This window comes from Lepidochelys kempii, chromosome 10 (assembly GCF_965140265.1).
Source record: "Lepidochelys kempii isolate rLepKem1 chromosome 10, rLepKem1.hap2, whole genome shotgun sequence".
Classification (NCBI taxonomy): Eukaryota; Metazoa; Chordata; order Testudines; family Cheloniidae; genus Lepidochelys; species Lepidochelys kempii.
In genome coordinates, this window is record NC_133265.1 from 30,952,418 (window position 1) to 30,969,168 (window position 16,751).

A 16,751-nucleotide genomic window follows, 5' to 3' on the forward strand; every position below is an offset into this window, starting at 1 on the left:
TGGTTGTTCACAGTAGCTGAGGAGCTGGGCCTTTAACTTGGCAGTACCACACCCGGTTCTGAGGTGTGTCAGGCTCACTTCCAGTCCCAGCCCCTCTGAAAATCCGGCCCCAGAGCCACGGGTTGACGGTGTTGCCCTTTTCTCTCTTTACGCTTACTGGCCATTGGTGACTATTCTGGTTTCTAACTGGAGGAAGCTGCAGATGAAATGGGCAGGAGAAGAGAGGTGGGAGGCCGGAGTGGCTGTCTTGGGGGTGGGAGCTGGTGATGAGATGCATGGCACCACCCCAAGGTGCCAGCTCGAATCCAGCCCAGCACTGAAGCTGCTACCATCTCATGGCTGGTTGTGAGGCTGTGTGGAATGCAATGGGGCTCTCAGCAGGCAGCTGTCTGCATCACAGAAAGCCCCTTGATTGGCAGTCCTAGTAGGCCAAGCACTAAGCTGTGGAGACTGAATTCCTGCAGGTGAGCCACATTGTGGTATGGAGTTTGCCCTGTTGCTACCTGCTCTGTGTTGAACCGGGGACTGCAGCTCTCAGCCAAGCCAGCGCTATGGTCAAAGTGTATCTAATGCCCCAAGTCCATCCAGCTCTCCTAAGGTGCTGTTGGGCAGCCGCTTGGCTCTCTGACAGATCATCATACCATGATTTCGTGAGTGTTTGTACCTGTGACTTTAGCGCCAGGGAAAGGGGCCCAATGGCTAGGCCTGGAGACTGAGGTCATCGTCATGCCCAGAGCAGGTACAGTTTGGGTAGCACCAGTGCACGCTTCCCCACACTGCCCCTCTGGGGTTCCCCACTGATCAGAAGGGCTCTTTCTCTGCAGGGAGAAGACAACATGCAGAGATTCCTGATGCCATATGTCATTTGTTTAGGAGGTCGTCTGGTGAAAGCACCATGGCCCAGCTTCTCAAAGGGATTTAGGTACCTACTGCACATCGAAATTCATGGGAAGTGCCTTGGAGGCTCAAGTCAGAGATCTGGGCTCCATTCCTGGCTGTGCTGCTGACACCCTGGGGGATCCCAGGCAAGTGCTTTAGCCTTTCTGTGCCTTGGTTTCCTCAGCTGTAGCATGAGGACGAGGCTTTTCCTGACCTGCTTCCGTGAGGTCCTTCACGGGTTAATTCAGTGACACCTGTAAAGGATTTGAGCTCCTCAGGCTACATCTACGCTGCAAACTTGGGGTGTGATGCCATTGCTCGTAGACACATACTCAGGCGAGCGCTCAGCACCTGAGTATAGCTCTGTAGCACCGGTAGCACCCACAACAAGCAGAGGCGACATGCCTTAGCTAGAGGATATGTTCTCAGAATGGCTCAGCTGTGTCTTCTCTGCTGCCACCTCTGCTACCTTGGCCACACTACTACTTGTGCTCACGTTAGTGTGATGTGCGCTAACGCCAGTAGGCATTCACAAGCAGGGGAAATCACACCCCCTCATGCACATGTAGCCTCGGCGGGGAGGGCAAAATATTACTATGCATTATGAATTTTACATCGCATCAGATCCCTTCTCCCACCACTCATGCACTTTGGCATTCATCAGGAGCTTCTCATCCAGTGCCTCCATTGGGCCGAAAGTGGCACAGTTCACCTGGGTGTGACAGAGATGGCAATTTCTCCACTCTCTTTGGGAGAGCTTCTCATATTCAGGGCATGTATCATTGTGGGCCAGGGATTGGATGAAAGTCCATGGGAGAGGGGGAACCACAGCTCCTTCAGGAACTAAGAACAGTGCAGCGTGAGTAGGCAAATTCACTCTGGTCCTAAGACGCCAGGGCAGTACCACTGCCAGATGGTAGAGTATATTGATTCAAACTGGATTCTCCAGAGACCAACAGACAAAGAAAGGCCTTTTGGATACATCGACTGAGTTTGAACTGACTCGGGGGGAACCTTCTTTCTGATTCATCAAATGGACAGAACCTTCTGTCTGGGGGGAACGGACGGCAATCATTGTGGAAGGGTTCCACAAGGAACCCTGGGGCTCCATAAGACTGATGGGTGGCCCCTGGTAAGCTTTTAGCCTGCTTGTAGGAACTTTTATTGTTTTTATGTTTTCTCGGTAATGCTTAGGAATAAATGTGCTTGCTTAGAAAGAGCTGGGTGGTAACTTATAACTGTGACCAATTATGCTGCTTATAGCCTTTGAAGAGCTAGAGCAAAGTGTAGTCACTGGCCTGTCTAGGCAATCTGACTTGCTGGGGATATCAAGGATGTCGGCAAGGAATTGTGAAGCCTGGAAAAACCCCAGCCAGGAGGGAACAAGACGCATGTCTCTGCCCAAGACAGGTGGCAGCAGAGGTCCAAGGAACCTAAAGTGGGTGCACTTGGTGGCCCAGGAGGAGGAAATATAGGTACAGTTGTGCTGAACTGTGATATATATTGTGGGAACGTGTGTGGAATCTGTAACAGCCTGAATTGCCATAAGTGCAGTGACAGCAAGTAGCGTAGATGGGAAAAGCCCAGAGGAAGGGCTCATGGTCTTTTGAGGAATGGAAGAGCGAAAAGAGAAACAGGTCAACATGAGTTATGGATGGCTGAAGAAAGGTCAGCTGGTTGAACTATGGAGAGAAAGGTAACTCTGCACTAAGGAGTGAAGAAAGACAAAGCTAGTTGACTTACTGTATTCTCATGACCAGAAGAGGAATGATAGTCCAGGTTCACAGGGAACATCTGGCCCACCGGCAGAGGGTCCAGCAGGCAGAGACAATCTTGGAGCCAACTCCATGGAGTGAGGTTGGGAGGAGGCTACCAGACTGAATGCGTCGCTGCAAGTGGGATCATGGTCAGATGCGCAGGTGGACCAAGAGATGATACACCTGACTGCGTATGGAAACCCAGCTGCTTGCAGACCAGGAGCGCCAGCACAAGGAGAACTAGCACCAGCATAAGGAATGAGAGAAGGACAAGGAGCATCAATAGCAGCTGAAGATGGAGAGACTGCACCAGCAGGACCAGCTTCAACAACATCACCTTGAGATGGAGAGACATAGTCTGGTATGTGGAGCCAGTCCCAGTGTGCTCAGTGTGCCTGTCCCAGTGAGTGGCCTAGGTACCACATGCCTTTAGGGAGGGGCTGTTTCTAGATGTTTTTGAAATGGGATGTCAGTTGAACAAGGTGGGGCTGGAGGACAGTATCTGGCTCCACCTTGTCAGGAGCCAAGGCTTTGGAAATTTCCACCCTTATGGGCAGAGAGGAAAATACTATGAGCCATGCAAACAAGCTTTGTTGCACAAGTTTAACTGCCCCGTGAAGCATGTAGGAGAAGATTGGGGGGGGGTCAGAAAAAGGGGACATGACCTCTGCTGAGGCTTCAACTCAAGTTAGGGGTTATGTAAAAAAAAGGGAAACTGGAGGGGGGAATACCACGATCAATGAGGCCTACAAATTAATGGGCATAGAATGTTTCTGTTAACTCTGCTACCCTGACCTGAAATCATGGCTAACAGAAAAATCCAGAGAGGTAACCATAGTTGGGAAATAAGCAGACTATTATGTGGCTAGTCAGCCTGGGTTTGATAGAAAACCTAACAGGAATGGAATGAGATCAGAAGACAGGGATTGGGTCCAAGCAGAGGGAAGCCACCTCTGAGAAGCCCGGGGGTGAGTGGGGAAAAGCAGTGGCCCATATGTGGCCAGTGGGGTCACTTTACCAGGGATACCCAGTGCACTGCTGGGAAGGCCAGCTGTACCCTAACCTCACAGAGTTAACTGTGTGGCTGAATCTCCGGAAGGAGAAAGTTGCACAGCCAGTCCCCTGATGACATCTAATGCTCATACTGAGACATCCACACCCCAAAGCACCACCCACGTGTCCAGCTGAACCTGCCTGGGTGCTGATCTGTGGAATCACCAGTGGGAGTGACTTTGGGGCTGCTAAGACTAGAGTTAAACTGCATGTTATGAAACCATCAAACACTCTCAGGGGGTGAAATTTGGGTTGAAGTCCCTGGTGTAGACACCATCACAGATTTCTGTAGAGACCCAGGAAGGGTCAGGTGTCTGGGTGTAGATATTCCATATTACTTGCTTTTGGAGAAATTATGTTAAGGCTTTAAAAGCAGGAGGGCAGACCCACAGTGATCTCCTGATAGGCAAGGGACTGTCAGACAAAATGCAAACAGGGTAACTGACAAGGAGGAGGGCGGTGGCTCCCCCCTCCAGTATCCAAGAGGAATCTGGTTCCCTTCCCAGTGTATGCAGATTTAAGCAGAGTCAGGATGAGCTCTACTCTGACATCTGGTGGTGAGCTGTGGCGGGTTGTGGAAAAGAACTTCAGGGGCTGATCTCATTTGCATAGGCACACCCACCCTGCATAGATGGTCACTTTGGCTGCTGTAGGAGCCCCAATTTCTCTGTTATTGGGACAGGAAGAATAAATTATTATTATCCTTATTATGTGAATCTAGGACAGTGGAACTGTACTTGGCCTTTTGTTATGACGGAGGGACTCGCCATCAACTAAGCAGCACTTGCTAGGCAAGGGATGTGGGTTCCAAAACCTAGTGAATTGAGAGAGGCTGGGAGATAGGTATTAGTAAAATTGTTAAATCTTGGGGGGTGTGAGGGCCTGAAACAGTAATTGCACTTTCTCCATTGTGGAATATCAGAGCTAATTTTGATTCTATTAGGAGTCTAGTTACAGGATGCTGAGCTGAATTCACTTTGGGCCAATGGTGTACCAGCACTGAGGCTCCCCTACTACAAGCTGAAATTACTAAGAGCTGAAGTCACTGAGCGCTGTGTTAAGTAGGGGGGAGGAGGCTGACAATATATCATGGGATGGCTGGAGCAGTTCATGGGATGGCTGGTGGAGCAGAGTGACTCGTGGGATGGCTGGCGGAGCGGAGCAGAGCAGAGCCCCACGGAGAGGCGGAGCAGTTGGCTTTGGACCATGTAAGGTGCCCCTTAACCCCCCCACATTTCCACCCAAGCTGGGAGGTAAAATTCTGCAGATAAACTTTCAAACTCTGGGGCTGCACTGACCAGGGACAGAGACTTTTGGGTTATTGGACTTTTGGGACTTTGGGTGATTTGGGGTTGCTGGACTCAAGGACCAAAGGGAAAGGACACGGCCCAATTTGCTGGGGTGGGTTTTGCTCATGGGTTGTGTTATGAATCCTGTTTGTGGTGTTTCCCCAACATAATGCCACATTGTTTCTCTCTGTTATTAAAAGGCTTTTGCTACACTCAGACTCTGTGCTTGCCAGAGGGGAAGTATTGCCTCTTGGAGGTGCCCAGGGAGGGTGGTATGTAGTTATCCCAGGTCACTGGGTGGGGGCTCGAGCTGGTTTTGCATTGTGTTGTTGGAACAGAACCCCTAGATGCTGAACCTGGTCCTTGTTGCTGCCAACTCTGACAGGCAGAAGGGTTACACAGACGAATACCTGAGGAGAGAAGGGGTGAGAGAGCCGCCTGCTCCAGGGGAGGGATGAGACCAACTGACTTAAAGGGAAATTCTCTGAAGCCTGAAGCCCAGGCCAGGGAAATAAGCTCTCTGCCTGCCCTTGCCAGGGACCCAGAGACAGCACAGAGCATGGGGATGGCAGTGTCTCCAGCCAAACGTAGGGAGACTGAAGCAGCTGCGGTGCACTGCCCAGCCTATGGCAGAATTACGACACGCTGTCCAGAGAATAAACCTGTGGGTTCTCCTAGGATACAGGTCAAGCACCTTAGTTACACCCACTCCTTTAGTGGGGAGAGGTGACAGAGATGGCAAGTTCCTACAATCTCTTTGGGTGACCTCACTGTATTAATGTATGTATCATTGTGGGCCAGGTTTGTATATGATTCCATTGGGGGTAGGGGGAACCACAGCCCCCCTGGAACTAAGAACAGGGAGGGGTAACTAGGCAAATTCACTCAGGCTGTAACACTCCAGAGAGGTGCCACCCCCTGGGGAGGCTCCTCTGTACTGGGTTAAACTGGATTCTCCAGAGACCGACAGACAAAGAATGGACTTTTGTATAAATAGCCTGAGTTTAAAATGACTCGGGGCCTTCTTTCTGATCCACTAAATGGACAGAACCTTCTGTCCAGGGGGGTCCCCAATCCTGCCTGGGAAGGGTTGGAAGGACCTCGGCGTACTATGGCCCCGTATGACTAATGGGTGACCTCTGAAAGAGTTAGCATGCATATAAGAACTTTTGTTGTTTTTATGTTGTTTTTATGTGCGTTCTTGGGAATGCTTTCACCCGAAGAATAAGTGTGCCTGCTTGGAGAGAGCTGTGCGGTGACTTGTAACTGCTGCCAATTACCTTGTTTTAGCCTTCATAGAAAAAGCAAAGTGCAGACATTGGTCTGGCTAGGCAGTCTGTCTTGCTGGGGATATCACAGTGTAGGCAAGGCACTGTGCAGCCTGGAAAACCCTCCGTTAGGAGGGACAGAGATGCAGGTCTCTACCCAGAGGGTTGAGGGGTGGGTGCTCGGAACCTAGAGTGGGTGCCCTGAACTGTGACTCCAAGTCCCTGGAGAATCTCTCCAGAAGGCCCTCTCTGAGCTTGCGTTCTCTGTCTGCAGGGAAGTTTGATGGAGTTCCAGTGTCTCAGGCACCTTCTCCAGCTGTGTTATTGTCTGTCAGGATGTATTCTGAAGCGTACACAATGTAGGCACCAGCTGTACAGCCTACATACTCGCAGCAGTATGCTGTACACCCACTCACACAAACTGTACGATCACACCCACCCACAGACAGAGCAGTGCGCTGTCCATCCACCCACCCAAACTCACAGCAGTGTATATGGGTCTGTGCCCCCATCCACACACAAGTATACTGCACCACCCACACACAGTCTTACTCCCCTTGATCAACTTTCCTATCTCCCCCTCACCCCCCGCAATGGATTCACTCCCCTTTTTCCAGAATCTCATTCAGTGATTTCCAACACCTCTGCTCCACTGAATTATCATTCCCCCTTCTCGCTCTGTTTGCATCGTGTTGTCTGCTAATTCTGTGTCAGCTGCTAAATTAATTAGCGTGCTGTTTACTTCTGCAGCCAGAGCGTTAACAATGAAATCAGGCCTACCCTGCTCCCTGCAGGGATTGATTTCTCCCCCGCCCCAACTCAGTACATTGCCGTTTAGCATGTCTTTTGTTCACAGACCTGCAGCCTGCATGTCCCAGCCACTTTGAACTGATTTTCCTCATAAGATTTCCATGAGTCATTGTATCAAATGCTTTACATCCAGCCAGAGTTATACAGCATGTCAGCTGCATGCCCTTCCTTTGGGAATAGGGAAAAAATAAAAAGGGCCTGCTAATCATTATGGAATACATAGAACCCTCATGGCATTTCCCTCCCTCAATCTCAAGCACATTACAAAGGTGTGGCTAATTACCCTCATTTTATTGATGGGGAAACAGGGTCAGAAAAAGAAAAGGAGTACTTGTGGCACCTTATGCTCAGATAAATTTGTTTGTCTCTAAGCTTTCGTGAGCTACAGCTCACTTCATCGTAGCTCACGAAAGCTTATGCTCAAATAAATTGGTTAGTCTCTAAGGTGCCACTAGTTCTCCTTTTCTTTTTGTGAATACAGACTAACACGGCTGCTACTCTGAAGGGTCAGAAAGAGAGCAAGTGACTTGCCCAAGGTCATGAATTAGCAAGTCAAAGATGGGGCCAACAGCTGGCTGTGCTAACTTCCAGACTGGTACCTTATCCACTAAGCCAGGCTGACAAGCTGTTTATTGTTCAGAGTCCTGTGATTCTATAGGGGCTTTGCCTTTTATTATTGTTCAAAGGCACAGGAATATCACAATGATTGTGGAGGGTGAAACCTCAGCAGAGACTAGTTCCCTGATTGCAATCCCCATCCGGGGAAATTGTATTTGGCTTCATCTTCTAGCTCCCTAATCAATTTGGGGGTTCTCACAAGAGGCTATAGAGTGAAGCCCCCAAACAAACAGGGAATATAACAACCACCTCTGCAATCAGTGGTTGCTGATCCTTGTCCTTTTCTAACCCAGCCCTATATCCGGTGACTGGGATCAGGAAACTGGAGGAGGTGGTTGCAGTGCTTAGAAGTTTTTCTGGAAGCAAGGGAATTGTAGAGAAACTGGAGGAAGTGAAATTTCTTACTCTGCTGCATGCAGCAGGTTTGAAGAGCTGTTGCATGTGTTAGTAGGAGCATGAAGGGGATTGCAAACAGCAAGATAGGATCATTCATGAATTCCAAGACTACTATAATCCCGGCAAGAGTGTTACCTGGGAAAATCATGTTCTCTTTGCAAGACTCTAGCTGCCAGGTGAGACCATTGATTGTCATGTTGCAGTCCTATGTATTAAAGCTGTTATGTGAATTTGGGCAGATAGCCAAAGTGGAACCCAAGGCATTGATAGTATAATTGATAGCCAGGCCAAGGTTTGTGAGAAACATGGACTTTGCATTGTAAAGAACAGTGGTTATTTGCAGGGCTATGAAAACTACACTTCTCAAATTAAAGTGTGACACTGCAGACCTTTTGACTGCTTTTCTAGAATGCAAAGTCTACCCTTAGAGAGAATACAGTGATAAACACCAGGTAGAGACCAGCTCTGATTAATAGTATGGTTACTGTAATAAAATCAAACAAGCTCAGGAGTAGTATAGATCCAAGTAAGGGTATCTAATGTGAGTCCACCTCCCTGAGAACACTTGAGGAGGTCATGACTCGACTTTGAAATACAAGAATATTTTTGGTTTTGGGTACAAGCCAAGGGTTTTTGGCAGGTTTGACTCAACACCTTCAACTCCCCTCCAGGCAGATATTTTTAAGCAACTTTCCCTTGGAATTGCCTCTGCCAAAGGTGTACAAAACATCATGTCCTGGATCTTTGAGGATCTGGCTCGGGTAGAATTGACAGTCTCCTCACATGGGCTGAAAACGATCAAGAGCACAATAAAAAACTACAGTGTTCTCCAGCATGAAAAATAATAAAGCCTTAAATTGAACAGGAACCGCTGCCAAACTAGGCTGAGGATATTAGTTATGTAGGACACCTACTTGGTGACAAAGGCATCTGACCCCGCTCCAGAAAGGTGGAAGTAACTGCATAGTTGAAAAGGACCTAAAAATAAAAGTTATTACGGAGATGAATGAGTTCATTAATGTATCTAAACAGATTCACCCGTCACTTGTTACTTAAGTCTCCTCAGAATTCTGGTTGTGGATGGTACAGGATAGCAGAGTCATGACTAGCAAAAGCCAGCTATTTACAAACAAGCTGTCACAGAAGCACTGGTATTGAAATACTTTGGGTTAAGAACCGGGGATCTCAGTGAATGCATGTTCATACGGGTTGGGGGTTGTCCTGCAAGATGATTGCCTGGTGGCATATGCTTCTAAAACCCAACAGAGCTACAATCAGCCTATGTGAGCAGAGATGACAAGGAAAACAAGGCCTCTCTCCTCTCCTGAGAGGAGAGGCTGCAGAGCCCAGAAATCAGTTAAATGGGGGGAAGGGAAGGAAGGAGAGAGCAAAGAATACAAACAACAGAGTGGGGCAAAACAAGGAATCCAGAGGGTGACACCAAGCTAAGAACCTGAGAGCACTCACTATGTGAGAAAGTATCCCAAGAGTTAGTGGATGCTGCCCAAAAGGAACTCCATGGAGATCTGTAAATAGTTAATGGCTATAAATTGGCCCCCAGGGTTCCAAAGGACCAGCCCATTCAGCTTCTTCCTCTGGGACTGCTGGTTGGTCATCTTGGCCAGTGGCAGGAGAAGACTGAGGAGGAGGTCTCAGTACTTTCTGTGGCCATGGACAGGGAATGTGTAAATGAAAAAGTGTGGGGAGAAGTGCACCCAGAACATCTTTGAAACTGTCATGGGTCTCTGCCCAAGAGAGGTGATGGCTGAGGAACTAGGAGCCTAGAGTGGGAGCCCTCGAGGAACCATGGAGCAGGAACCCAGGTGCAGTGTGCCCTGAACCTTGAAGCTAATTTTACAGGAAACTGAAGCACAGAGAGACTAAGGGCTGGATTTGTAAAGTTGTTTAGGCACCCAGCTCCCACAGACTTCAGTACCCTTACAAATCTGAGCTTAAGTGATTTGCCCAAGGTCTGTGGCAGAGCAGGTAATTAAACCTCGGTCTCTGGAATCCCAGGCAAACGCCCTCATGAGTGGACCTTCCTTCCTCTGTGGATGTAATAGTTGCAAATAACTAAGTGCCAAGAAATTGGACAAGAAGCAATACTACAGGCATGCCAAACAGTTGACCCATAAGTGGGAGGGAGCAGTAAGATTTCAGACACAGTAATAACTCTGCCCCAAGATGATACGTTGGCATAGCTTCTTTTGAGGATTGGTCCTTCAGGAGTGACAGAAAAACTCCAAGCAAAGTGAGGACACTGGCTCTCTGGTTCTTGAGGACAGTATGTTGTTTAGAACTGTGCTCCTGAGCTGGGAGAACTCCTAGGCACCCACCCAATCACTGACAACAAGAAATGCCAGCAGGCGTAGCAAACTGAGGCTCCAGTGACAGATCCAAAATGCTGGCACTTCTATCCCCATTCCGCCTCCTCTGAGCTTCCTTCCTCTGGAAATGGCCAGCTGTACCTGCTCCCCATGATGTTCCACAATTCCCATTCGCTTAAATAAACCAAGGTTGGCTTGATCAAGAAATTAGAGAGAAAATCCAAGTAAATGACTTGAGCAACAGACTAGCCTGTTCTACTCCTGCTTAGTCAATAGACTGAGTATTTTAATTACAGCACAAGTCTCACAGCTCAGTGATGGACTGAGCAAGCCAATCAATTCACATCTCCTCCTTCCACAGGTTCAGTAGGTATCTCCTTTGACTTGTGTCAGCTCAATAGATCTCAGAGTCTTTGTGATTTAAGGGTTAGATATCTTTATTGACATGCATTGTGCCACTAATACTCTCAGTGAATTACAACGTGATTAATGGTTTCTGATCCCCCAAACTGTGGGAGCTGCTCCTCAATTAGTGTTTATGGTTGTAATTGGCATATCAGCATTCAGAAGTTTTTTTTGATCTTCTACAAAGACTCAATAAGAATTTCTCAAGTGTGTTTCCTATGTGTTGCGTGGCATTTCCCCAGAAGATAGCCACTAGTTATGAATAAACATCTCCTCTCCGTTCTTTAAAAAACAAGGCCTATTAATGGCACCCTCATCTCAGTCAATCTTTTTCTTTGTTCGGTGACCGCTTTCTCAGATATCTCCTAGACAAAAGCTTAAATACGTCATCCTTCTATAATAATTACAATCTGTATTGGCCACTCAAAGCTCCGAGTGTCTCATGCTCCTCTCCAAGCACGGCTGGATGATGGGGTGTCTAGCACAGCGGGGGGTGCCTGGAGTCTCACCATTGCTATCACTAGTGGAACTGCACTACTGTTGGATAGAGTGGGACACATTTCAGAAAACAGACTAGTGTAGACATAACCTTAGGAATGCCTTTGATTTCCCAGGCTTATTGATCCACCAGTGTCTGGTTAGTTGATCCTTCAGGAGCAGATGATCCTGTGGTTCCAAACTCCCCAGAAGTCAGGGCAAGGATTTGTCGTCTCCTTTTCTTCCAATCCGTGTGGCCTTCAGCAGAGTCCTGCCAACACGCAGGGGGACAGAAACAACCTACCAAGTGACCTGGAAAGACTAGAGCAGCAGAGGCCTCAGGCAAGGAGGGGATAGTCACTATTAATAAATGTTAAGTCCTACCCCACAGAGGGGAAATAAACAGTAGAGATCCACAAACAGGGGCGGGGTGGGGGAGAAGTATAAAAGTAGTGATGCTCAGCTCTTTAAAGTTAGTTCATTTTCATATGGTCTCCAAAGGTGACTTGCAAAGTGGAAGAGAACGGGTATGTTTCATGCTCTCATTTTTTCGATGTATAAAGAAGATCTCAAAGATGGTAGTGGCAGAGCACTCTCTGGTTGACCCCTGTACTCCAGCTCTCTGAGAAGAGTGAGGGAAGTTGACCAGAGAGCGTCTTGTTTTTCAAGCCTTGTTTTTTTGCATTAGATCTTAATCTCCCCTCCCCTGGAGGACTATATGGATGACTAGGAAACTAGTAGGTTTATCCTTGAGAAATGAAAGAAGTCAAACCTGACTGAGAAAGGAAGCGATTTTTATTCAGACTGTTTAACTCTCTAGTCAAAATGTTCAAAGTTAGGCACTGTGTGAAAGAGATTTTTAATGGCACTGTAGCCCTCTAAATGTGCCTTTAGACACCTAAATGAGATCTTGTTTAGCGCACCTGCCATTCCCATTGACTTCACTGGACTTTGCAGCTGCTTAGCACCTCTGAAAATCAGGGCACTTTTCAGGAGGTGCCTAATGTTGGGCACTCATATTGGCAAACTTGCTGAGCCCAAGCAATCAAAGATCCTGCGACTGGTTTAACATAGCTGAGACTTCAAAAAGAATACACGTTGGGTTCACTGTGTTCATCTTTTGCTATCTTAATCTTGAGTGTTTGTATTTCAGAGGTTTTTTTTCTTCTCCCTCTGAAACCATACCAGGAAGTCTAGAAGTGTGTTTTTGTTTTTGTTCAAATGAAAGGCAACGTTCTCATGCAATGGTCAGAAGCTGGGGCTTAGAGGAAAAACTCCAGCTATCCTGAGAGTTGGCACTGCTGAATTGTTTCAACATCTGTTTGGCTAAAACACTTGAGAGAAAAGGCTCTTCATTTTAGGAATCAGCCCCCCCACCCCCCTTGTTTCAGGCCACATCTCTGGCCTCATCCAAACACATACTTGCACCGAAATAACAGAATTGGCTTTAATTCACCTCTTGTTGTTGTTTTTGGTATGAGTTCGCATGTGGCCATTAATTATTTCTGAGTAAGTTTGATTTTGCTGATCAGAAATTGCAGAATGCTCACTCTGACACTTGATAGGGCAGATCATCAGCTAGTGTAAACACTCCAGAGTCCTAGCTCTATTGACTTACAAAACCTTTGATTAGAATCCCCAGTTCAGAGATATATTGGGTTTCGGATCTCCAGGAGGTCCTGATACCTTACATTGGGATTCTTCTGCTACGGTGCAAAGGAATAACTGCCATTAGTTAGATATCTTCAATTTACACCATCTGAAGTTTGATCCCTTAGGTGTTTCTGAGCTTCCCTGCAAAAGATCAGTGGGGAAATGGTTGCCAAATATCAAGGGTGAGGTTGTGTAACCCTTACACTGGGCTAATGTAACTACTTGTTTAAGTGTTCACGAATATGAGTAAGTAAAGGTTGTGCAATCTAGCCTTAAATTACTACCATAGACATCTCTTTAGTACTGGCTTCGTGGATGAGTTAGAGACAGATAGCCAAGGATACAAATAGACAAGAACAGGAAGTCCTAAATAGTGCTGAAACCTTTATATGGTAATTCACCAAATGAGTATCTGTAGGTTGCTAGCACAACAGGTTTTACTATAAAACTTTGAGGGCTAGACCTGGTTCATTGTATTTTTGGATACACTTGAGCCAAATGCAGAGATAATGTGAAAGATGGAAAAGAACTTCCTTAGACCTACTTAGACCCACTTACCTATGTGTATGGTAATCTGTTAGTATGAATTATTGTCTGAGGAGTCATGAGAAGGTGTAAATTAGCCTTTACACCTTCTGATCCCCCTGCTCTTAGATGCCCTTTTTCTACCATGCATCTCTGTCCCCTAAAACTTAGGTTAACTTAGCTACATCGCTCAGGACTGTGAAAAATTTCATGCCCCATGCAACATAATTAGGTCGACCTAAACTCTGGTGGAGTGGCAGCCAGCTCAATGGAAGACCTAGTCTCAGCCTCTCGGAGAGGTAGATTACCTACATCAATGGAAAAACTCTTCAGTCTGTGCAGGAAGCATCTACAAGACAGAGGCATAGCTGCCGGGCTGTAGCTGTGAGACTGTAGTGTAGGCATACTCTAGTGAGAATCTAACTTAAGGGCATGCTTAACGCTACAGTCTGTCGAGTGGCAAAGCTACAGCACTGCAGCGGTGCAATTATAGTGCTGTAGTGTAGATGCTTCGTACGTCGACGGACAGGTTGTTTCCACTGATGTAATTAATTCATCTCTACAAGAGGTGGTAACTAGGTCAACAGAAGAATTCCTCTGCTGACCTAGTCACGGTCGCCAAGGTGAGAAATTTTTCACAGTCTTGAGTGACATACCTAGGTCAATCTAATTTTTAAGCATAGACCAGGCCTACCACTCTCATACGCTCTGGCTCAGTGGGCCAAATTCAGATATGAGATGCCAATTGGTGTAAATTACCTGTTAGCACTGGCTCATACCCAATTACTGAACAGTTGGCCCAGAGGCTTATGGGAGACTCACACATTCATGTCAGGTTGCATTTGGCCCCTCATGCTGAGGACTTTGAGTCCCTGTCTACATTCTATACAACACACCTAGAGGTCTTTGACCAACGCTTAGTCCTGATCCACATTTAAAAATGTGGTAGACATACCTACATTGCTCACGGGTGTGAAAAATCCACAGGTCGGAATGATGTCGATATGCTGACTTAACCCTCAGTGTAGACGCAGCGAGGTGTCTAGCTAGCATTCTTCTGTCAACCTAGCGGCCATCAGTTAGGAAGGTGGTGTTCCTACAGTAAAGGGAAAACCCCTTCCACTGAGGCTGAGTTACACTACGGGGTTATGGCACCATAGCTGTGGATAGCTATGCCAGTTTAGTCACCATAGTGTAGCCATACTCTTTTATACTTTGATTTTTAAACACCAAGTCAATGGAAGATTTGCAATTGACTACAAAGGGAGGAAGCTCAGGCTCTCACTGGGCCAAGAAGATCCTCCCTGCTATTCAGCCAGCCACTTTGCTTCTTGAATGAAAGGAAGCGAGACCCCAGAAAGAGGAAATATGGAAACAAGTGGGAGGGGGAAAAGCCCAAGGGAAAATTGCTAGAGTGGAAAACTCCAGGCAGCATGAAACAATCCTGATTGATAACAAATCCTGATCACTGCAGTAAGTTTTCTGAACCATGCCAGAGATACAAGGGGTTCCATGCTGTGCACACTGCGGCCATGAGCCTCTGGGAGCTGACGAGGAGCTGGACTGAGTGCTGTCTGTTGCCCTCAAGGCTGCCTCACTGCTTGGCTGGGGAAACAGTCTTATTTTCTGTCTCTTGCTTTGCTTTCTTGATGGCTTCTGGTTCCTGACTCTGCTCTTTATTGACCCTCCAAATCCAAAATAACCATCTCCCATTCACCTCCATTCGCTTCCCACTCCGGGGCAGGTCAGCCAGTGTCACTGACTGTCTAATAAACTCATTCATTTTTGGATGTGAGGCAGTTTGGATTCTGCAGAGTCCGCTAACGCAGCAGCTGTCCTCTCGCATCAGGAGACAGGTCCCTTGGTTCCACAGCGTTAGTAACGTAGGCTCCAGCAGCAAAAAACATATTAGGGGAAATGTATAGGCACTGTCTAGACTGAGCAAGGCTCAGGTAATAGGAAATCCTGAGTTCTAATCCCAGCTGCTTTGGACAACTTGCTTCAACTTTCTGTGCCTCAGTTTCTCCATCTCTTAAAGAGTAATAACTTAGCTGCAGCCCAGGAAGGCTAAACTGAGCCCTGTGTATAATTCAGCAATGCAGTTGTGCGAGGGGCTGCATGATTTCCCTTTTGATGTTGCATTCCTGTTTTTTTGCAGTATTCCAGCTCCACTTGTCTGCTTTTTCCATGCCTGTGTATCCTAGGAGCTGCCATGGCACAGCTCTCAACCCTGCAACTGTAGATCCCTGTTCCTGTACAGCTTAAGAGGCATAGATGGTAGCACCCTCCTTCTTCAAGCCCCTGCTCCTCTCTCAAAGAGGACGTCAGCAGCTTTATCTGGGTTCTGTCACACCAAGTATAGATCCAGCTGGCTAACAACCCAGTCCAAGAAGGCTCCTGCAGAGCCATGGGTTGGGATTTTTCTCCTACAATGCAAATAGCCCTTGGATATTTTCAATTTGTTGTACACTTGTTTTTAAACAATCCCATAAAACTGCTGAACAATTTTGTGATCTGCTATCACTGCACATAATTACTAGTCTGCCTCCATATCCCATGCTGCTCAGACATGTAAGTCATTGGTGCCTTACTGCATAGTCTAGGTCCATAGTATCTCATAATACACGGGGCCACCCCAGAATGGATTTGTTAATATTGGTACAGTAATTTGAAAATATAAAGGGCTATAACTTTAGTGGTATTATCTAGTAACCTAAAGGATACACCAAATAGCTGATGGGATAGGTTGCACATGGGATGCTGGCAGAGCAGATGCCAGCTCATGCCAAGGTCCCCATGTCTCAACCAAACATTATAAACATACAGCTGGAATCGGTCTGGCTCACCTGTATGTTAATATTGTTAAAATAGGTATGAGACTTAAAGGATGGTGTTAAAACTTTATGGAATGCTTGTGAGCTGCTGCAAGCATCAATCTCCTTACAATAAGTGACACAGCCGTTATAAGATAATATTTGAAAGTTTGCATTGTGAGCGCCTCTGTGTAAATCACCAGTCAGGTGTGAGACATTAACTAGTGTGAAATGCTGGTCTCCAACCAAACGTCCTGCCCAAAAGAGAAGACCCATCAACACCAAACAAACTACTGTGGAGAGTAGAGGACAAAAGACTCTGTTGCTGGCTCTCTTCTCCCCCTCCTCCCTGCCCCATGAAGATAAATCACGCAAGTGAATTCCCCCCTTCAGCTGAGTTCCCCCTCTAAGCGCAAGGGGGAGCGGGAATAAAACTCCCTAACAAGAAGGAATTCTATCTCTATGCTGCTTGGAGTCTGAA